We start from the raw sequence: 24,051 nt of genomic DNA, 5'->3' as shown, positions 1-24,051 counted from the left end.
GGTATTGGCTAAGAAATAGAGTGGTGGACCAGTGGAATAGACTAGGTGTATTAGCAGGAAATGATTATAGTAATCTGCTGTTTGATAAACCTAAAGAGTCCAGCTATTAAGATAAAAACTCTCTCTTTGATAAAAACTGCTGGGATAATTGGAAGTTAGTATGGAAGAAACTTAGATTAGACCAACACCTCACGCCCTTTACCAAGATAAGATCCAAATGGTAAAAGGATTTAGACATAAAAAACAATACTCTAAGCAAATTAGAAGATCAAGGACTAGTTTACCTGTCAGATCTATGGAAAGGGGAGCAGTTTATGACTAAGGAAGAGATGGAGAACATCACCAAAAACAAACTAGATGATTTCAATTACATTAAATTAAAAAGGTTTTGCACAGATAAAAACCACTGTAAGAAAGATCAAAAGAAATGTAGTAAATTGGGAAACAATCTTTACTACTAATGATTCTGACAAAGGACTCATTTCTAAAATATACAGAGAACTGAGTCATATTTTTAAAACAAAAAGTCATTCCCCAGTTGACAAATGGTCAAAGGATATGCAAAGGCAATTTACAGATGAGGAGATCAAAGCAATCCATAGCCATATGAAAAATTGCTCTAAATCATTAATTTTTAGAGAAATGCAAATTAAAGCTTCAATGAGGTACCACCTCACACCTCTCAGACTGGCCAATATGACCAGAAAGGATAATGATCATTGCTGGAAGGGTTGTGGGAAATCTGGGACACTATTACATTTTGGTGGAGCTGTGAACTCATCCAACCTTTCTGGAGAGAAATTTGGAACTACACCCAAAGGGCAACAAAAATGAGCATACCCTTTGACCCAGCAATACCACTACTAGGTTTATACCCTGAAGAGATGATGAAAAAGGGTAAAAACATTACTTGTACAAAAATATTCATAGCAGCCCTGTTTGTGGGGGCAAAGAATTGGAAATCAAGTAAATGTCATTCAATTGGGAATGGCTTAGCAAACTGTGGTATATGTATGTCATAGAACACTATTGTTCTATTAGAAACCAGGAGGGATGTGACTTCAGGGAAGCCTGGAGGGATTTGCATGAACTGATGCTGAGTGAGATGAGCAGAACCAGAAAAACACTGTACACCCTAACAGCAACATGGGGGCAATGATCAACCTTGCTGGACTTGTTCATTACATCAGTGCAACAATCAGGGACAATTTTGGGCTGTTTGCAATGGAGAATACCATCTGTATCCAGATAAAGAGCCATGGAGTTTGAACAAAAAAAAAAAGAAGAAGAAATGAGAGTGCTATAGGAAAATCATGAAATCCAAGTAAGCAACTTGGGGAAGGCGATACAAAAAAGTGCCAAAGAAAACAACATGTTTAAAACCCAGTTTAGGACAAATGAAAATAAGAGTTAATGAGGAAAAGAATACCTTAAAAAGCAGAACTAGCCCGTTGGAAAAGGAGATAAAGTTCTCTGAAGAAAACAACACCTTCAAATGTAGAAGGGAGCTAAAGGAAGCTGATGACTTTGTGAGGAATCAAGAAACAATAACACAATAGCAAAAGAGTAAAAAACAAGAAGAAAACTTGAAATATTTCATTGAAAAAACAACTGAACTGGAGAACATATCTGGAGAGACAGTTTAAAAATGATTGGGGGACGGCTAGGTAGCGTAGTGGATAAAGCACTGGCCCTGGAGTCAGGAGTACCTGGGTTCAAATCCGGTCTCAGACATTTAATAATTACCTAGCTGTGTGGCCTTGGGCAAGCCACTTAACCCCATCTGCCTTGCAAAAAAAAAAAACCTAAAAAAATAAAAATAGAAATGATTGGGTTACTTCCAGCCAAGATGGTGGAGAGAAGACAGGCACTGTCCTAAGGTATCCTGATCTTCCCTCATAATATGAAACAAATCTCTTAACAGAAATCCAATTGATAAAACCCAGGAAAAGAAGGTAGGAGAACATCTACCTCAAGGTTTGTCTTCAGGGATCATAGGCGAGCTGGGCACAGAGAGTAGACTCTGCTGGGAGGGATGAGAGCCAGATTAGCCTGGGATCAACTAAGGAGGTGTTGATTCTGTGGGCCCCCACCCGAGAACCAGCTGGAGAACAGAGGCATTGGCTGTGGGACTGATGGTCTGGGGTTTACTGATAGGGCTAGAGGGTGAGTTCCAGCACAGCTGGACATCGACCTGCTAGACTCTGGTCTGGGGGACCTCAGACTCCATATTATCACTTCAGCAAAGTCCTCTTCCCAGAACAAAGAATTACAGTCCATCTCCCCCCACCCCCAACCCCAGGTTCAGGCATGGGCAGCAGAGCTCCCTCAGCTGTGAATAGGGAGAGTAATTACCTCACCCCAGGGAATAGCCCACATTGTTCAAGAATAAAAGTATCCAGCAGCATAGCCCACACCCTCCAGGCCTAGGGAGAGGGCCTCAAATCAAGGTCACAGACACTCCACATAAAGCAACCTGTCCCCCTCCTGGCCAGTCCACTTGGAGTTACTAAACCCAGTGAGTAAAGCCACTAGAGTTCCCAACACCAAATCTCTATGAACCAGCCCTTCCCGTAGCACAAGATCTTGGGAAAATGAAGAAAGGCGGGGGATCCATAGAAAAACTCCTAGAAGGTAAAGACCCTGATTTAGAGAGATCTAGAACCTCTGAAAAGAATATGATTTGGTCTCCAGTACAGAAAGACTTCCTTGAAGAAATCAGGAAGGAGTTTAAAAATCAACTGGAAATTTGGGAAAAGAAACCCAAGAGATTAAACCTTACAATAAGAAAACAAATACTTAGAAGATATAATCAAACAAATGCAAAAAGAAAATAATTCTCTCAAAACCTCAATTGGTCAAATAGAAAACTCTTTCAAAAACAGAATCAACCAATTGGAAAAGGAGTTGCAAAAGGAAAATGAAGAAAATCCTTCTCTAAAAAAAATAATAGAGTCTGTGGGATCAACATGAGACAACAAGAATCTGTTAAACTTAAAAAATCAAAAAAATAGAACAAAATGTAAAATATTTCATTGGCAAAACTATTGACCTTGAGAATAGAAGTAGAAGGGACAACTTAAGAATTATTGGTCACTCTGCAAACATTGAAAAGAAAAAAAAAGCCTGGACTTAATATTACAGGATTTAGTGATGGAAAACTGCCCTGATATCATGGAATCAGAGGGCAAAATAGTTATTGAAAGAATACATCAGTCCCCTCTGGAAAGGGATCCCATAATGAAAACACCAAGGAATATTGTGGTGAAATTCCAGAACTATCAGATAAAAAAAGAAAATACTGCAAGCAGCCAGAAAGAGATAATTTAGATACCCAGGAGCTACAGTAAGGATTACACAGGACCTAGCTGCATCAACATTGAGGAATTGAAGGACCTGGAATGAAATATTTTGAAAAGCAAGGGAGCTTAGAATGCAGCCAAGAACTCATTATCCAGCAAAATGGAGCCTTCTCTTCCACAGGAAAAGATGGACATTTAATGAAATAGGAGACTTCCAACTTTTCCTGATGAAAAGACCAGAGCTTAATAGAAAATTTGGACTCCAAACAGGAGACTGGAGAGAAATGAAAAGGTAAAAAAAGGGGGGGGGGGGTTAAAGAAAAACACCTTCTATCCAATAAGATAAAACCAGCTATATCCCTACCTGAGAGAAAGACTCTAATAACTCTAGGTAATTGTAATTCTATTAGAGAGAATATACTCAGCCAGAAGTAATGAACACTCATGATTTAAAAACAATACCTCCTTAAAAAGGGGGACAATAAAGAGATGGGAGGATGGAGGAGATTGAATGAGATAAATATCATTACATTAAGAGGTACAAAGGACCTATTGCAGTAGCAGGAAATAAGAGAGGAGGTGAGAACCACCTAAATCTGACTCTCATCAGATTGGGCTTAAGGTTAACATTCATACACGCATTTCAGTTAAGAAATTTATTTTAGGGGCAGCTAGGTGGCACAGTGGATGAAGCACTAACCCTGGAGTCAGGAGTACCTGGGTTCAAATCCGGTTTCAGACACTTGATAATAACCTAGCTGTGTGGCCTTGGGCAAGCCACTTTACTCCATTTGCCTTGCAAAAACCTAAAAAAACCTTATCTTACCTTTAAAATATTAGTAAGGGAAAAGGGGAGGGGGGAAGAAAAGGGGAAACTAACAGAAAGAAGGGGCAGAGGGAAAGGGGAAAGAAAGTGGAAGGGGGATTGGATTTAGGAGGGCAAGAATACTGAAGGTGGTGGTATTAAGAAACAAAATAATGGAGAATATGGATAAAGGGAAATAGGGTAAAAATACAAACATGGAGGGCAATAAAGAGTTATTAATTATAACTTTGAATGTGAATGGGATGAACTCTCCCTTAAAATGTAAGCGAATAGCAGAATGGATTAAAACCAGAATCTTACAATATGCTGCTTACAAGAAACTCATTTGAAGCAGATATATATATATATATATATATATATATATATATATATATATATCCAGCAGATATATATATATATAGAGAGAGAGAGAGAGAGAGAGAGAAATGTAAAAGATTAGAACAAAATATATTTTGCTTCAGTTAAAATGAGGAAAACAAGGCAGCAATCCTTACCTCAAAGCAGCTGCAAAAATAGATGTTGTTAAAAGAGATAAGGAAGGAAACTATATATGCCTTAAATATACCATAGACAATAAAGTAATTTTAATACTAAATATGTATGCACCCAATGGTATAGCATTCAGATTCTTAGAGAAGTTGAAGGTGTTACAGGAAGACATAGATAACAAAACTCTACTAGTGGAAGACCTCAACCTCCCACTCTCAGATTTAGATAAATCTAACCATAAAATTAACAAGGGAAGTTAAGGAGGTAAATAAATTATTAGAAAAGCTAGACATGATAGACTTATGGAGGAAAGTGAATGGGCATTGAAAGGAATATACTTTCTTTTCTGCAGTACATGGCACTTACACATATACTAGGGCATAAAAACCTAATAATCAATTGCAGAAAGGCAGAAATAGTGAATACATCTTTCTCAGATCATAATGCAATAAATTTTACATGCAATATTGAACCAGGAAAATATATACCCAAAACTAATTGGAAACTAAATAACCTCATTCTAAAGAATGAGTGAATCAAACAACAAATCACAGGAAAAAATAATTATTTCATCCTAAATATTACAATAATGAAACAACATACCAAAACTTATGGGACACAGTCAAGGTAGTGTTCAGGGGATATATTATACCTTTAAATGCTTACATTACATGCTTACATGAATAAATTATAGAAAGAGGAAATCAATGAAATAACCATGCAACTAAAAAAATTAGAGAAAGAATAAATTAAAAACCCCCAATTAAATACCAAATTAGAAATTATAAAAATTAAAGGAGAAATTAATAAAAGCAAAAATACTATTGAATTAAATAAAACCAAGAGTTGCTTCTATGAACAAAGCAATAAAATTGATAAACCTCTGGTCAAATTGATTAAAAAACAAAGAAGAAAACCAAATTGCCAATATCACAAATGAAAAAGGTAAACTCACCACTAGTGAGGAGGAAATTAAAGTAATAATTCAGAATTATTTTGCCCAACTATGCCAATAAATTTGATAATCTAAGTGAAATAGACAAATATTTACAAAAATATAAGTAGCCCAGGTTAAATGAAAAGGAAATTAAATACCTAAATAACCCTATCTCAGAAAAAAAAATTCAACAAACCATTATTGAACTCCCTAAGAAAAACTCTCCAGGGTCAGATGTATTCACAAGTGAATTCTATCAAACATTTAAGGAACCAGTAGATCCAATTCTATATAAACTCTTTTGGAAAATAGGTGAAGACAGGATTCTGCATAACTCTTTATATGGTGCTGATATCTAAACCAGGAAGAATGAAAACAGAGAAAGAAAATTATAGACCTATCTCCCCGATGAATATAGATACAAAAACCTTAAATAAAATCTTAGCAAAACAATTACAAGTTATTACTAGGATAGTACATTATTACCAAGTAGGATTTATCCCAGTAATGCAGGGTTGGTTCAATATTAGGAAAATTTAGTATAAATAATTATAACAATAATAAACCTATCAGAAATTATATGATTATATCAATAGATGCTGAAAATCCTTTGACAAAAATACAGCACTCATTCCTACTAAAAACACAAGAGAGCATAAGAATAAATAGATAGTTCCTTAAGATAAGCAGTATCTATCTGAAACCATCAACAAGCATTATATGCAATAGGGATAAGCTAGAAGCACTCCCAATCTGGGGTGAAACAAAGGATGCCTGTCGAGTCCGGAGGAGGGAACTCAGTGCCGACATCAATATGATGCATAAGCTGGTTCGTTTATTGGTCACAGGATACATACTTTTATACTCTACATTTACGTAACCAATTACCTAAGCGTTTTAGCAAGCATTTTTTTCACATGCATACCTTGTGTATGTCTTAGGTGATTGTTTTGAGAACCAAACAGTGTTCTGATAAACAGAGAGAAGATTGTTTTGAGAACCAAACAGTGATTTGATAAACAGAGTGCAGAAGGTAATTTTCTCAGAATGCGCTATCTATCTGAGCCTGGGAATACACCTCCTTAGCTCAGACATGCAGCTACTCCCTTGTCTAAGCTTTGAAGCACATCTTGCTTGTTAAAGCACATAACTATTTCTGTGTTAACCCTTCATAGCTCTTAGCCTGGAATACATATGACACAACATCTCCCCCTTTTCGTTTAAAGGCCTGGGAGAGCATGTTTGCTAGAGATCTCTGACAACACAAAAGGATGCATGGTCCAAACAACAAGAATATAACAAGTATAAGGCAAATTACAATTATAAATTTAACAATTGCCAAAAGCCAAGCAGGTAATCCTAAAGATTTTAACCAATCCTTAAAGAAATCTTCACGTACAGTTATTTTATCAAGATTTTCTTGTAGCCTTTTAATTTTAACATAGACTGAAACACTACTATCTGAAATATTAAAGCAACACATGCCTTCAAATTCCTCACAATCATGATTATGTAATAAAAGCAAGAAATCTGCTGCAGCTCTATTTTGTAGTGTAGCCTTGCGAATGCTCTGTACTTCTGTAATTATATCCATTAAAGCCATGGATGTAATGTCAGCCTGAGCTTTTGCCCAACATGCAAGTTTTTTCATGGTATTATAATTAATAGATGCCATTACCCCTGGTGTGAAAAAGGGATGTGGCTACTGTTTCTGATACTGATAAAAAGGGATGTGGCTACTGTTTCTGATACTGATAGAAATTTAACATTTTTATTACAGTTGGAAGCCAGGGGAATGCTCCTTGTTTTCCTAGGGCTTCTGGAGAAATTAAGGTATGGTGTGGACACTAGTGCTAATTGGCCTAGGTAACAAGGTCCTCCTATAGGACACCATGGGATAGAACTGTATGCCTTGTCTTCACATATCAAGAACACTCCAGGGGGGTAATGACTTCACTACCTCAATTTGTACTTCAAGGGGCCCCCATTCTGTTTTTGATAAATTCCAATAATGAAAATGCCCTGATACATTAGTGAATCGTTCCCACTTAGGGGAATCCCAAGGCGCGTTTTCTTTAAAATACTCTAAACCTCCAAATATAAAAACTCCTGTAGCATTATAAAGTTGTGGGGAGTTCACAAGACTACAATGTGGGAGATAGTGATATTCTCTTTTATTCCAGGGGGAACGTTCCACAAGAGATTTATTTCCTGTGGCTCCTGTGTAGTTGGTTTATTTAAAGCCTTTAATATAGCTCTTAATCTACAACTATTTTTCAGGGATGGCCAGGTATAATTTTTCTGTTTATCACACATACATGCACAAGAACTATACTTCTGAAAACTCCTACATATTTCCTTTAACTGTCCACAGTACCCTTTCAGTCTCTGTTTAATGTTCTCTGGGTCCAGGGGAATCCCTATGAAGCATGTCTTGAAGGGATCACCAGCTGATTTCAGGGAGATACACATTTGATGCTGTAGATACTTAGGAATCAGATGAGTCACAAGAGTCATAGCGGGCAGGATGCAAGTGCCAGCAGAAGAAGTATCATTTTTCAGGTGAGGTTTTACCCACTTTGCAGGAACCTGCTGTGGTTTTGATGAACCTGAAACAACACAAGCATACCCTCGTCCCCAGGTTAGTAACCTATAGGAATTGTCCCATTGGACAGTCTTAGGATCAAAAACAGAGACAGAAATGTCAACACCGGCAAAGTATGCTGCATTCTTTGAAAAGTGAAAGAAAAGGGGCTTGTTATCTGAGATGGAGTGCTTAGGGTTAAGCCAGTTCAAAACATAAATCACTTTGCTCACTATGTTATGCAGTGATCCCCCAACCTCCCCCTTTTCATTTAAAAACAAGGCTAAGTATTTCTTAACATCCTGATGAGCCCTGTCAGCAGCGGTCCTGCCAGGCAGACCAAGGCGAATGAGACACGGACGTGAAGCGGGGTGGGAGGGGGTTAAATCCTCCTCCCTCCTCTGCCAGCCCAGGGATGATTCACGGCGGCTGCCGAGTCAAGTCCTCATTAAGCAGGAGAGTCGTTGTACTGCAGTCAGGGCAAGAGGCAACAATCATTCTCATCTGTGTCAGGGGCAGGTTGAAGGTTTTCGCCAAAGCCTTGGCTGAGGTGAGCAGGGTGCAGCAGGGGGAGGGAGCGGAGGCGCGGCAGCAGCCGGAGCAGAAGGTGGAACAGGATCGGCTTTCCTCCCCTGGGTCAGCCCCCACCCAGGCCACAGAGTGCAGGTGGAGTGCTGGCGGCCCTAGGGCCCCTGATCTGAAAAGCCTGCGAGAGACAAAGGCGGCAGCGGGAAGGCTCTGGGGCGGCCCACCTGCCTGCCCTCTTCCCGGCCAGGTGGCGGCGGGGATTAATTAACCCTTTTTCTGCTAGAGGAGGCACATCCGAACTTCCTCCAATAGTGGTCCTTTCAGCATCAGTCACAGCGGGGCAAGCCCACAAACTTTCAATGTCATCATAGACAATTTTGCACAGTGTGCCATACGGTTCTGCCAGTCTCTGGGCTTCCTTGTTCTTAGTTTGGACTGCTTCCCATAAGCTTTTTCCCAGATTATACAATTTTTCCAAGGAGAAGAGTTCTTCAGTCTTAGTAATTATGCCCTTGTCTCTTCCCCAGTGTAGCACCCAGGAAATTTCTGATCTCTTAACAGGCAGGTCATATTTTTTCGATAAATCCTCTAAGGTATTGAGCGCAGTGCGCTCCGTGGCTGATGCAGCCATTCCCATCCCAAATTCCCTGACTCACTGGTCAGTCGTGGCCACTTAAATCTGCTTTTCTTCTAGCGCTGAGTGGGGGGGTGTCCAGCACTTCCCTACCAACTCAAACTGGGATGTCTTCCCCCCATTCGACTCACTTCCCTCACGTCGGGGTCACCATATGTTTATAATTGCACCCAAAGGGCATCAAAAATGTACATACTATTTGATCCAGCAGTACCACTACTGGGTCTATATCCTTAAGAGATTATGAAAAAGGTTAAAAGTATCACTTGTACAAAAATATTCATAGCAGCCCTGTTTGTGGTGTCAAAGAACTGGAATTTAATTGAATGCCCATCAATTGGGGAATGACTTAACAAACTGTGGTATATGTATATGATGGAACACTACTGTTCTATTAGAAACCAGGAGGGATAGTAATTCAGGTAAGCCTGGAAGGATTTTCATGAACTGATACTGAGCAAGATGAGCAGAACCAGGAGAACATTGTACACCCCAAAAGCAACGTGGAAATGATGATCAATCTTAATGGACTTGCTAATTCCATCAGTGCAACAAGCAGGCACAAATCTGGGGTATCTGAGATGGAGAATACCATCTATATCCAGAGAAAGATTTGTGGAGTTTGGTCAAAGACCAAAGACCTTTAATTAAAAAAAAAAATTATCTTACTATGTAATTTTGCTGTCCCTTATTTTTCCTCCTTAAGGACATGATTTCTCTCTCATCCCATTCAACTTAGGTCAATGTATATCATGGAAACAATGTAAAGACTAACAGACTGCCTTCTGTGGGGGATGGGGGGAAGGAAGCAAGATTAGGGGGAAAATTGTAAAATTCAAAGTAAATAAAATCTTCTATAACCAAAAAAAAAAATCATTGGGCTAGCTGAAAGTCATGACCAGGAAAAGAGTCTTGACTTCATTTTTAAATAATTTCTACAGGAAAACTGCCCTGATAGCTTAGAAGCAGAAGGCAAAATAGAAATTGAGAGAATCCACTAATCTCCTCCTGAAAGACAGTCAAAAAAAAAAAAATAACCTCTAGGAATATTATAGCCAAATAATATACACACTCAATAGGACATAGAAATGTATCTTATTCTAAAAAAAAATGAGAGGAAAGGAATGCAATTAGGGGGATGGGGGAGGGGAAGGGAGTGTAGATGATAGAGGTGAGGGTAGATTATGGGAGAGGTTAGTCAGATACGACATTTTTTTCTTTTTTACAGGGTGGTAGGGTTGGGTGGACAACCTGGGACCACACAGCTAGGTGGGAGCCGGGTGTCTGAGGTGCGATGTGGGCTCAGGGCCTCCTGGCTCCAGGTTCTATCTGCTGTGCCACTTGGCTGCCCCATAGCACACTTTTGAAGAGGGACAGAGAGAAAGCAGAGAAAACAGAATAAATGGTAGTGGGGAGGAATGGATTAGAGGGAATTACAATTAGCAATAGCAACTATGGGAAAAATGTGGAAGTGACTTCTCTGATGGATTTATGATAAAGAATGCAATCTACCCCCAGAAACACAGCTGATGGTTATCTGAACCCAAATTGAAGCACATTTTTTCTCTTTCTTAGACTTTATTTCCCATGAGGTTTTTATTTTTGTGGGAGGAAGGGGGGATTATGTTTACTCTTTACAGCAAGACTGTTTTAGTAATATGTAAATAAATAAAAATATAAATTTAAAAATGCCATTTCCAAAGACAAAAAATTTATTTAAAAAGGAGAGAAAGCTCATATGAGTATTCAGTATCATCTTCCCATGAAGGAATTTAAGCAATGTCACATCATTAAGTTCCATATGATTTACCTTTCCCCTTTTTATGCTTCACTTGAGTTTCATATTTGAAGATCAAGTTTTCTGTTTAGCTCTGATCTTTTCATCTGAGAAGTCTGAAATATTCCTGACCGTCTGCATTTTGAGATCTCTTTCAGAAGGTGGTCAGTGGAGTCTATCAATTTCTATTTTATTCTCTACTTCTAGAATATCATTGAAGTTTTCCTTGATAATTTCTTGAAAGATTATGTCTAGGTTCTTTTTTTTAATCATGGTTTTCAGATAGTTCACCAATTTTAAAATTATCTCTCCTAGCTCTTTTTTTCCAGAGCAGTTATTTTTTTCAAAGAGGTATTTCACATTTTGGTTTTGTTTTATTATTACTTGATTTCTCACAAAATCATTATCTTCCCTTTGCTTGGTTTTATATTTTAAATTTTTATTTTCGTCAGTGACCTTTTGTATCTCCTTTTCCATTTTGGTCATTTCTACTTTAAAGCATTCTTCTCCCCATTGATTTTTTGGATCTCTTTTTTCATTTGGTCCTGTCATTTTAATAGATGTTATTTTCTATATAATTTTTTTGTATCTCCTTCACTCAGCTGCTGATTCAGTTTTCATGATTTTCCTTCATTGCTCTCATTTCTCTTCCCAATTTTTTGCCACCTCCCTTATTTTCAAAATCTTTGGGGGGCTCTTCTATGTCTGTCTCTTCCATGTTCATATTTTTCTTGGAGGCTTTGTATGTAGAAGCTTTGACTTTGTGATTTTCTTCTGAGTGTATATTTTGATCTTCCTGATGACCACAGTAATTATCTATGGTCAGATTTTTCTTCTGTTGTTTGCTCATTTCCCCAATCTATAACTTTATTTTAACTCTTTGTTAAGGTGAGGCTCTGCTTCCAGGGTGGAAGGTGCATTGTCCCAAGCTTTTGGAATTTTTTTCAGAAGTATTTATAGGGAACTGTATGTTTTCAATTCTTCCTTGGTCTTATGATCTAAGTAGATCTGTGCTCTAGTCTGTGGATGACCAACCACTCACTCTGGACCTATAAGGAGGGTCCCTGCTCTGCTTGAGCAGCAAGCTTTGTTGAGCTTCTGCTCCTCCTTTCCCTGGAACTGGGACCCAAGATTGCAACCCAGATCTGAGTATGGGCAAAGCAACAGAGTCCTATTGCAGTGATAGCAAAGAGACCCCTGTAATCTCCTTCTGACTCCCTTACATGGACTGAGAGTTCTGCAGCATATTCAGGGGTTCATATTCAGCTGACCTGCACCTGGTTTGTCGGGGCCAGGTTTGCTCTGTTGAGGCCTGAGCTGGACTGGGCTCACTCTCAGCCTGGTGTGGTGGACTTTTTTCTTCTGGACTTCAAAGTTGCCCTTGGCAATCCCTGGTCTGAGAGGTCTGGAAACTGCCACCACTGCCATGGACCTAGGCATCCTGCTGTCTCTCTTCCTGGATTGCTGGGACCAGTTCACTCCAATATGAACTTTATTGCTTCTCTCTTACCCTGGTGCAAATGATCCTTTTCCTAATCTTCCAAGTTATCTTAGGTTGGAAAATTGTTTCACTCAGTCTTTTTGTGGGTTTTGCCACTCTAGAATCTGGTTAGAGTCATTATTTAAAGGTATTTGCAGTGGTTTGGGGGAGAGCTCAGGTGATTCCCTGCCTCTACTCTACCATCTTGGCTCTACCCCCCTGCCATGTCATATTGTTGAATTAAATTGAACTTGCAATTCCATAAAACCCACAGGTTTTTCCCCAGAATATCTGATACCTTGATCACTCCTATTTTATAAGTGTCAATTTTTTTTTACTTAAATGCAAGATTTTACATTCATCCCTAATAAATTTCATCTTAAGAGAGTCAGTCCCATGTTCTAGGAGGTTGAGATTCTTTTGAATCCCAATTCTGAAATTCACTGTATTAGTTATTCCTGTCAGCTCTGTGTTATCTAGACATTTGATAAGTATAATTTGTATAATCTTTATCAAGTTATTGATACAAATGTTAAACACAAACACAGATTTTTAAGGCACACTGCAGGAGAAACCTTGCCAAATTGGCACTGGATCATTAACAACTGCTTTTCATAACTGACTAAACAATTCTGAACCCATTTTATTTTTTTTATTATTATCCACTCTATTAGAATAGTATGATATATTCTATCAAACACTTTGCTAAAATTTAAATAAACTAGATAACCCACATTTTCCTCATCTGCAAATGGAGCCAAGATGGCAGAATAAAGGAGCTCTCCCCCAAACCACTCCAAATACCTTCAAATAATGACTAACCAAATTCTAGAGTGACAGAACACATGAAAAGATCAAGTGAAATAATTTTCCTGTTGAAGATAACTTGGAAGATTCTCAGGAAGGGTCTGTTGCACCAGAGTTAGAAAGGACCCATAGTGCAGTATGTCCACGCCAGGGTGAACTAGCTCCAACCATCAGGAACAGGCCATGGGGAGTCAGGATCGGTGGCAGTGCTGGTATTAGTGGTACTGGTGGCAGTGATGGCAGTGGTGGCAGTTTCCAGACCTCTCAGTCCAGGGATTGCAAAGGAAAACTTGGAAGGTCAACAGGAAAACTGCCACACCAGGGTGCCGCAGCAGTCTAGTGCAGGCCTCAGCAGCACAGACTCAACCCCAGTGGACCAGGTGCAGGCCTCAGGATCTACTTCCAGAGAGTTCAGCTCAGGAATGGTAAGGGGGCCGGGGGAGATTTCAGGGATCTCTTTGCTATCACTGAGGCAGGACTCTGTTGCTTTATCTATACTCATGCTGTTCACAATCTGCAGTCCCAGTCTCAAGAAAAGAAGTAGAAAGACAACAAAGTTTACTGCCTGCAGTGGAGCAGGAAGCCTTCTCAAAGCTCCAGGGCAGAGGGAAGTGCTTGTGGTCAACCACAGACTAGGAGAGTAGTCAGAGCCTCTCATAAGGAGGAATTGAAAGTTTGCAGGTTCCTGAAGGTATCTCTGAAAACAGCTGCCAAATACCCTCAGAAGCTTGGATTACTGTGTCCTTCACTTTGGAAGAGTCTCGCCTTAACAAAGAGTTACCCAGTCATAGTTCAGGAAATGAGAAAACGGAAGGAGGAAAAAAATCCTACCATAGATAATTATTTTGATCATATGGAAGATCAAAATATACCCTTAAGAAGAAGATAACAAAGTAAAAGTTTCAACACCCAAGGCCTCCAAGAAAAATGTGAATTGGTCTCAGACCAAGAAAGAGCTCAAAAAAGATTTTGGAAATCAGTTAAGGGAAGAAGATGAAAAATTGGGAAGAGAAATGAGAGTGATGCAGGAAAATCATGAAAACCAAATCAGCAGCTTGGTGAAGGGGAGACAAGAAAATATTGAAGGAAATAATATCTTGAAAACCAGACTAGACCAATAGAAAAAAGTGGTCTAAAAGATCAATGATGAGAATGTCTTAAAAAGTAGAGTTGGCTAACTGGAAAAGGAGATACAAAAGCTCTCTGAAGAAAATAATTCCTTAAAATATAGAATAGGAAAGGGAAAATGGTGACTTTGTGAGAAATCAAGAAACAATAAAACAAAACCAAAAGAATTAAAAAATAAAAGAAAATATAAAATATATCATTGGAAAGACAACTGACCTGGGAAACAGATCCATTGCAGATAATTCTAAAATTATTGAACTACCTGAAAGCCATGACTAAAGGGGGGGGGGGAAGAGCCTAAATGTCATTTTTCAAGAAATTATTAAGGAAAATTGCCTTGATAGTCTAGAAGCAGAGGGTAAAATAGACATTGAATGAATTCACCAATCATCTCTTGAAAGAGATTCCAAAATGAAAACTGCCAGAAATATTATAGCCAAATCTCAGAGCTCCCAAGTCAAAAAGAAAATATTGCAAGCAGCCAGAAAGAGACAATTCAAATATCATACAGACACAGTCAGGCTAACACAAGATTAAGGGCTCATAGGTCTTGAAATATGATATTCTGGAAGACAAAAGAACAAAACTGAACATACTCTTTCAGGGGAAAAGATGGAAATTCAATGAAATAGGGAACTTTCAAACTTTTCCGGATGAAAGAATCAGAGGTGAACAGAATATTTGATTTTCAAATAGAAGACTCAAGTGAAGCCAAAAAATGGTTCTTACTTTTTCTATAAAAAAAGGATACTAGGAGAGTTAAGTCACTGCCACCATCTCAAACCACCACTTTCCCCTCAGACTCAAGAGCCTAAGATCCCCAAGAATTGAAGTTTCTCCAGACTGCATGCTCAACTTGCCCTCTGACCCTCACAGCCAACCCCGAGAAGAGCATCCTAGTGAAGAAGGGGACAAGTAACACCAACACCAACCACTAACTAGTTGTAAAAGATGAGCAAGGAAGTCCAAGATTTCTGAGAATAAAAATACCCTGCTTCCTGACCAACCCCACCCTCTCTCAACTGTGAAGAGAAGCAAACCCTTGTGGAAAGACACTTGGCAGTTTTCTTTGCATCCTGCTTCCTTAGCAATGCCAGCTAAAGACCCAGAAAAATGTTTGTCACCAACAACCCTGGCACTGTCAAATGACTAAATATTCTAGTTTTGAGATACATATATATATAGTGGCTGGGAAAAACTGAGCCCTTCCATCTTACTGTCAACTGAAACTTCCTTATAAGAGTTGTCTTCCTCAATTAAAATGTGAGCTTCTTGAGAACTGAATCTCTCCCTAGTGCTTATTGCTATATATTTTTTCATCCTTCATATAGTTATTAAAATAATTTTCCTAAGTCATAGATTTGACCACATGTCTTACTTAAAAATACTTCAATAGTTTTCTGTTGCCTTTAAAGAACAAAATAGAAGTAAGTGGCTTCAACTTATTTTGGGGGGGGGGGGTTCTCTTTATTCTTCTTCCCATTCTACACTCTAGTCAAACTGAACTACAATCTGTTCTCTTAATTCATTCTGTCTAATCTTATGTAGGCTGTATATTCCCTGCTTGGAATAAACTCCTTCCTTATCTCTGGAGATTGAAATCCTCATTCTTCCGTGCTTATACCAGGTGTCACTTTCAGGTTGAAGCCCTCTCTTATCTTCCTATCTGAAAGAATTTCCTCCTCCTCCAATTCTCCTGAAACATTTTTCCTACTCTAATATTCCACCTGTGGTATATCTACAATATGCTTATCTATTACATTTCCCTTAATGTAATGTAAATTCCTTGACAAAAAAAAGAGGAAATTAGGGTTGTTCAACAACTTCTTCTTGATGAAAGATAGCTTTTTTGTAATTAATGCTTCTCTTTCTAAATGGTCACTGATTATAGTATTAGCAATTAGCTCAGAAATTTTCCTAGGAATTGAACTCAAACTCATTGGCCTAAAGTTTTCAGACTCTGTGTTTCTATTCTGAACAATGAGACAAAATTTGCTTTTCTTTAGTCTGTGGTTCCTCTCTTATTTTCCAAAAGTTTTCAAATATAACTCACTAGCACCTGAGGATGTTATAGTACATCTGGACAAGATCATGACTTAAATTCATCATGGGCAGCAAAGAGCTCTCTTGTTATCTTATTTGTCTTAGAAAAAACACACATTGGCCTCCCATTCCATTGTCTCCAGTGCTTTTGTTTTGTCTCTCCTGAGTCTCATTGGCAGTCAGATGAAATAAGACATTTCTGTGTCTTTGGAGTTTTCTTTTCATCTAACTGCCAATTAGTATTTTTGAAAAGTGTTCACCAAAATTCAGTTGAGAACTAAGTTGTTTAATAATCAAGTGCATTATTGTCAAAGAGCTATTCCATCATCATTGCCAACCTTACTTATTTAAGGATTCAGAAATTAATTAGATGGCATCAATACCCTCCTGGAAATGAAAGAAGGGATACAAAATGGGTAAATGTGAAAAAAAATTACAAGGCAGCAGAGCATATATTTGGCATCAAGTGATTGGTATAGCTATACTAATCAATCGATCAAGATTTATTAAGCACCTACTAGAATCCAGGGTACTGCTGTCTAGCACCAAGGGATACAAAAAAAGGTAAAAGACAGTTTCTGACCAAGAGGAGTTCACAATTTGAATGGTACAGACATTAAGTGCTTACAAAAGGTCAGAAATAGGGAAAGCTCTGCAAATCATTGTTCAGGCAAGGTCTCACAGAGTAGGTGAGATGAATGGGATCTCAAAGGACAGGTAACTTACTCCTTTCGAGTTCTAAAAATCCACATTCTGTGACTATAAAATGAAGTATTAAGGACATAGTAAGGAGATAATAATGAAACAAGAAAGGGTGAATAGGAAGAGTGAGAGAGAAGGTTGGAAAAATCTACTGGAAACACAGCATGGAAAGCCTTGAATGCTAAGTTTAAGAATTTGAACTATATCCCACATTCCTTCAAGACTAATTTTTAGACAAGGATTGACATGGTATTTTAAGAATTTTATTGGGGCAGCAGTAGATAGAGCGCCAGCCCTGGAGTCAAGAGAATCTGAGTTCAAATGTAACCTCAGACACTTAATGAATTGCCTAGCTGTGTGACCTTGGGCAAGTCACTTAACCCCATATATTAAATAAATAGAATTTTTTTTAAAAAAAATGTTAAAAAGAACTTTATTGTGACATTCTTCACTTAGATTGGATCAAGACTAAGTAGATTTTAATAAGAACTATACAGAAAATGGAAGCAAAAATCAGCTAACAGAAGATGAATATAAAAGTATTTCACTGAGCCTTGTCAGAATAATAACAGAAATGCAAAAGTTCAGAATGAGCTGACTAAAGGAAACTGAGAACAACAAAAGGACAATAAATATAAAACAAGAATGTACCTTAGAGATCAACAATTAGTTCAGCCTCCTAATTTTACACAAGAGGAAACTGCAGCCCAGAGATTTTAAGTCATATCACACAGGTAATAAGTGTCAGATACAAGATCTGGATCTAATTCTTTCTAGTGCAACACTACAGTCACTATATCAAGTCTAATTGAGTGTCTAAGACAGAATGGTACAGTGAGGTGAAAAGTTCTTGAATTAAAGTAACAATCGGGACTAGAAGGGGATAGAAATAAAGGACTTTATAAAAGGACTGTAAAGGACAAAATAGAATCCAAGGTTTATAGCTAGGGTAACTGGGAAAGAATGGGATCACAGAAAGAAAGCATGGAGGAAGGAAGACAGAAATGGGGCAGTAGAGAAAAACAAAAATAGAAAGGTAAAAATGAAGGAGGGGAGATGATAGAGGTGATAGTTGAACCCATGAGTGCATAAAGGCTAAATACATATTCATAGGGGCATCTTCAAAATGCAAAGGAATGAAATACTAGACAGTGAGATTAATATGGTAAGCCTCTCAGCCTTACTCCCACCCCAATCATATCACTCAGTTGGTTGTCTCTGTGCCCTAATTTTGCTTACTCATAAGGGGAAGGCTGTATAGAGAATGTAGAATAAAAATAATATCTTATTTAAATCTAGCACTTTCTAAAGTGTTCTAAATCAATCTAGAAGCATTTATTAAGCGATTACTATGTACCAGGTTCTGTGTTAACATGTAATAACCCTTTATCATACATGAGGTAACTGAGACTCAAAACCTGTGACAACCACCATCATGAAGTTATAGTATCTGGCAGAACTACAATTCAAAACCAGATCTTTTTTCTCCAAGTACAGGAATCATTTCATTCCAAAAAGTACTGTGCAAAGGCTATAGACATTATTGTATGATTTGGGAGGAAGGAGAGGAAGGGTTACAGTCCTCCAGAAAGGTATAAGACAAAATACAAAGCCCTTTTTTTTAAGCCTTTGTGGCAGCAACACCATTTGAGACTGAACCAAGAGGATCCAGAAGCTTGAGGTCATAATTATTATATCTAGGATACTGGTAAAGATATCCAGGCCAGGAAAAAATGTCCGAGAACAAGAAGAACAAAAAAGCAAGATAAAATGTAATCATTCTATTATTTGTAAAAGATAACATTACTAAGCCATGGACAAAATCTCCACCTCCCAGAGGTTTGCTTGTTTAAGGATTTGCTTTTCTTTTATTCTGAATAGAAGTTTCTTTTGCCATTTTGGCAGAAATATGAACAACCTCCCATAGAAGCAACTCAATATGTAAGATGTTAGAAACCTTGTTCTCCGCCTCACTCCCCCCTCCCCAAGATTCACTATCAACATATGTAACAAAAAATTCATTAAGTCCTATTCTACCATGTGCAAAATTCAAATTCTAACTGGGAATGTTAAATCCCAGAGAAAAATCCCTCCAGAAAGTCAAAGGAAAACTATTACTAAAATATGCACTATTTTGCCTCTAATGAGAGGGTTCATTTTTAATCAGGGACCTTCCAGTGAAAATTGTGTCCGTGAATAAAATGAAAGGCAGGATGACTCAAAAGGCACCCAAGATAAAAGAAGAGCATTGTAATTTCTGTTTTAGGATTAAAAACACATGCCTTACATCCAATTTTATACACTCTCCCCCCAAGTTCTCTCCTCCCATTCCCCTAGGGAGCAAATATGCAACTGATGATAATTCATATATCAGACAATCTCACCTACAGACAAGAAAAATATAACTGCAACACAAGTAATACTGGTAGAGCTAAGCTTATGGAGACCCCCCCTAAATCACAGTGCTTAGTTGTTCTCAATCCCAGCCTTCATGGTACTATTTAGCAGGACCTAATTCCTCTCCATTACAGTTTCATTCTCAGAAAACAGAAGCTCTCCTCTTCTTCTCCAGTCTTCCCTCTTAGGTACCAGAGGGGATCTACAGAACCCAGAGTTGTAAGATAATGTCGTTTGGGACTTACCTTGACTGTGCTCAGGAACCCTTGAGTTAGGTCCTTTTCCCTAGTTCAGTCTTCACGCCTCCTTTACCTTCTCCTTGGAAATGAGTTCTGTAACTCCAGAAGCAGAAGCTGCCAAAAGTGGTTGGACTGAATAAGCCGAAATTTGAGACACCCCCCCACCTATCCCACAATGCCTCTGAAATTCCCTTTTTAAGAATTAAGGCATTATCTCCAGAAGGTCGTCTCTAAAATACATACATGTTACATGATATCCAAGGAGAAAAAGTATCTTCATTGTTGTGTTAACATCACAATGTTTTTAATAGTTCTATTAATAGAAATAACAATAAAATCAAATAAATAACAAAATTCAAACTGTGCAAAATACGATTGGCAAATTTAAAACCGTTTTGAGATCCAGGTGGTGGCTATTCTGTGTAATTGTGAACCCTGGAAATAAAGGAAGGACATATTTCTATCTCATAAGTAACAATATAATATTGACTGGACTCTCCTTTTAATCAGTTTTGTGACCTTGTGCAAGTCACTTCCTGCAGACTTAATCTTCTTAACCATAGGGAAAAGAGTTTGGGCTCAATAAATTCTCTCAAGTAACTTCCAACTCTAAAAAGCTTAAGAATCTTTTTTTTTTCCTTTCAAACCCCACTTATGCACATTTTGATGTATTTATAGACTAATGATGATGATGATGATGATGTTTGTCCTTTGTTCTGGAAGATCTCAAAATCAAGGGAGGTGATGCCATCAAAAGCATATGAATTGGATTTCAGTGAGGGGGGAGCTGTGCTAATTCACCAGCCTCACTTTCTCCACTGGAATCCATCTGGGTCCAGTGGTCAGATAGGAATCAGCACTGGAGTTGACCCTGGATTTGAGGCAATCAGGGTAAAGGGACTTGCCCAGGTACACACAGTTAGCAAGTTTCAAGGGGTCTGAGGCTGGATTCAAACTCCCATGCTCCTGACTCCAAGGCCAGTGCTCTATCCACTGTGCCAACTACCTGCTCTTATATAGACTGTAGATTACTGGCACACCTTACCTAATGTTGATCACTTTTCAGAAACAGTGCTGCAGGGGAGAATTTCACAGAAATAAATAAATGAGAGCTCTTACAACTACAAATAGGTTTTTTTTATCAATATACTACAAATCAAGGATTCTTAAGTTTCATCATGCCATGCATCTCTGGCAGTTTGGTGAAATCTATGGGTCCTTTTTCAGAATATTATTCTATAATGCATATAATACATAAGTCCCAAAGGAAAAATAATATTGAAATATAGTTTAAAAAACACAAATCTATGAACTCCAATTTAAACTCTTCTATCAGTGAAAGGAAAAAAAAACCCCACCAAAATCCTGGAACCCTACAGCGACTTGAGCCCAAAATAGGACTTTGCTGTAAGATGAGACAAAGCCAGGGTGGGAGATAGGGTGCCCCAGGTAGGTGTGGTTGAGCCTGGAGGTGGGGCAGAAGGGGAAGAAAGCTAGTTGGAATACCATAATAAATCCAAGGTGAAGGAACAGAGCTCCTCCAGCTCTCCATGTGCACCCCAGAAGTTAGTAAGTTGGACCTAGGTCTATGCTCTAAGTTTGGGGTTCCCCTAACTTTCATAACTTGGGCAATTTTTGTTTAAAACTTGTAACCACCCTCCACTAGCCCCAATATCATCCCCTTATCTAATCCTTCAATCTTTTTATCTAAGGGCAGTTTCTATCATTCTCTTGCCTGCAATATCCTTTTGCTTTCTTGTATGCTTTCATTACCCCTTTTCTTCTTTAGGCAAGACACTGCTCCTTTCATAGAGTATAAATAATCCAGAGGAAAATTTCCCACAGCTGTATTTCTGAAGAAATGTTCCTTTTCAGACCAACCGTTCTCAGTGTTTGTTATTGACTCTACACAGTGACCCTAGTCTCTTGGGCCAAATACAGTTAGCTTGGTGATAGTCTCCATGAAGCAAAGAGAAATGTGAAAGGCAAACACAGGTGTATGAAAACAAGGGGGAAATTAGATTATTAGGTTAGCCACAGCAATCACTGGATTTCCAGTATTCTTGCCAGTAATTTGTGTTCCTTCCTAGAGCTTCAGCTACAGAACTTGGCAAGCCCTAGTTGTAAGGGTTGATAGAGGAAAAAGCAAAGTCTAGGGGTTACAAGTTTAGGGGAATTATATGCTCTTCCCCTTCCAACATCTTCCTAGAAATAGAAACCTTAGAAGTCAAAGAAATGGAGCAAATTCTGTCTCAAAAGGGAAACCTTAATTAATTCCAAGTTCACCCAAATAGTTTAATAACCTCCTACCCTACCAATATGATCTATTGAGATAAATTATAAGGAAAAAGACCTAGGAGAACAGACTTGATCTTGGATAATGCAAAGGTTATTTCAAAGTTCACATTCCCTTTCCCCAAAACCTAAATCACTTGACAACCTGTCCCTTCTCTACCTCTGAAATAAGTTGTTGAGAAAGCACCGCTCCTTTTGTTGCTGTGTAAAACTCTATGTAGTTTTTGCTTTATATAAATTCACATTATACAAATTTGACTTTATATAAAGAATTGTGAAAGAAAAATCACATTGCAAAAAGTCACCTATGTTAGTTAACCTGACTGTCCAGTAATGTATTTCCTTCTTTGGTTCTCAGCTCTAAAGCCTCTCCTACCCTCACCCCCCCACCCACTAAAAACAAACAAAAATCTCTTCAAGTTAAAGAATAAAGAAGACATTGCCCCAGCAGCTTAGAGAGAGGAGACCTTTGCCTCTCTCTGTCCACCGGCCCTTGTGACTGTCCTGATCCACACCTGGGGCCTGTCCCCACAGGCTGAGGTCAACCCTTACATGTCTGCCTTCCCCTGTCTTCCTCTTAACACCAGACCATAGCTAGCTCATGTCTGGTGGCATGTTCCACATCCTGCTCTCACTTCTCCGTCCCTAGCACTGGCCCTTGAATGATGTGCCTGACCCAATTCTTTAAGGGTGGCCCCTTCCTGCCTCCTTCCCTTTCATACCTCTTGGGGCAAACTCACAACACAAAAAATGGCTTTATGTAGAAATCTACTAAATGGTCCACTTACATAAATCGAAAACTGTCTGATTATGTATTTCCCTTTGTTCTGTGGAGTTGTAAACCAGTACTGCCCTTCAGCTGATTCTAATTAAACCTTTGATTTTCGTCCCTTGTCTCTTGATTTATTTATTTCCAATTAAAGAGATCTAGGTGAGAGGGATTATTCTCCAGGAGGAACCTCTTGAGGAGCACTGGGCTTAAGAATTCCCCTAACAGTCTCTTCCCAGATATGAAAGATGTTTATTTAAAGTCATCCTCTAATTGGGCAAGTGTTCACAGAAAACCTGCAATATTTACATGACTTAATGTGATCCATAAATGGACTGGGACATTAAAGAATGAAAAATATGTTTAATTCAAAGAAGTATGGAAAGACAGTCTGTAAATCAAAATAAGAATAACCAAGAAAATAAAATATACAATAACTGATAGGGGTGGTAACATTGGGAGAAAACCATCATAAAACAATCAAATGTTGCAAATTTGTAAAGAACAAGTTTGCATCAAAGATCATTATATGAGAAGATGCTTCAGGGGTCTACTGAACACAAACACATGTATGTGTATATGTATAAATATATATATATATGTATGTATGTACATATATGGAGAGAGAGAGCCTGAATATTACAAAGTTTGATGATTTTACCATTTTCTTTTCTCTTCTTCCTCTTTAAAAAAAATTTCTTTGTTATAATAGATGTAACCCCTCCCCCAGGAGAAGAGATGAAAATTTAGACAATATAAAAAACAAAAAAACAATAAAAATGTATTTTTAAAAATAGTGATGTAAAATTCAGTTTTTTGTTTTGTTAGCTCATTTTTAAGTTGGAACCTGCCCCTGCCCAGGAATTAAGAGTAGTCCCACTTATTTAAATGCCACTAAATAATCTCAAGAAGTCACTGTCAAGTAGTCCTTACAGCAAGTTCTATAAAATTCTGCATCAAATCTACCTTGTTCTGTTATCTTGTTCTTGTGATTTGTAATGACTTCTGTTCTCTTAGACCCAATTTTGTATCAAGGTCATTGTTGGTCATAATTTTCCACATAAGAGAATTTCACATAATAAAATTTTATCTCAGGACTGGAAGAGACCTGACT

The 24,051-nt window shown here is 38.2% G+C and overlaps 1 protein-coding gene across 1 annotated transcript in view; it reads right to left on the bottom strand.

The window, feature by feature from the left end:
• Positions 1–21,152, bottom strand: part of LOC141495839 (acyl-coenzyme A amino acid N-acyltransferase 1-like) — a 74,032-nt gene extending 52,880 nt beyond the window's left edge. The window contains exon 1 of the mRNA XM_074197617.1: positions 19,880–21,152. The gene's annotated coding sequence lies outside the window, so the exon portion shown is untranslated. The remainder of the gene's footprint in view (positions 1–19,879) is intronic.
• Between the last annotated feature and the right edge of the window lie 2,899 nt (positions 21,153–24,051).

Source organism: Macrotis lagotis, chromosome 8 (genome assembly GCF_037893015.1).
Source record: "Macrotis lagotis isolate mMagLag1 chromosome 8, bilby.v1.9.chrom.fasta, whole genome shotgun sequence".
NCBI lineage: Eukaryota > Metazoa > Chordata > Mammalia > Peramelemorphia > Peramelidae > Macrotis > Macrotis lagotis.
The sequence above is the reverse complement of the archived record's forward strand: the minus strand, read 5'-3'. Positions and strand labels throughout refer to the sequence as shown.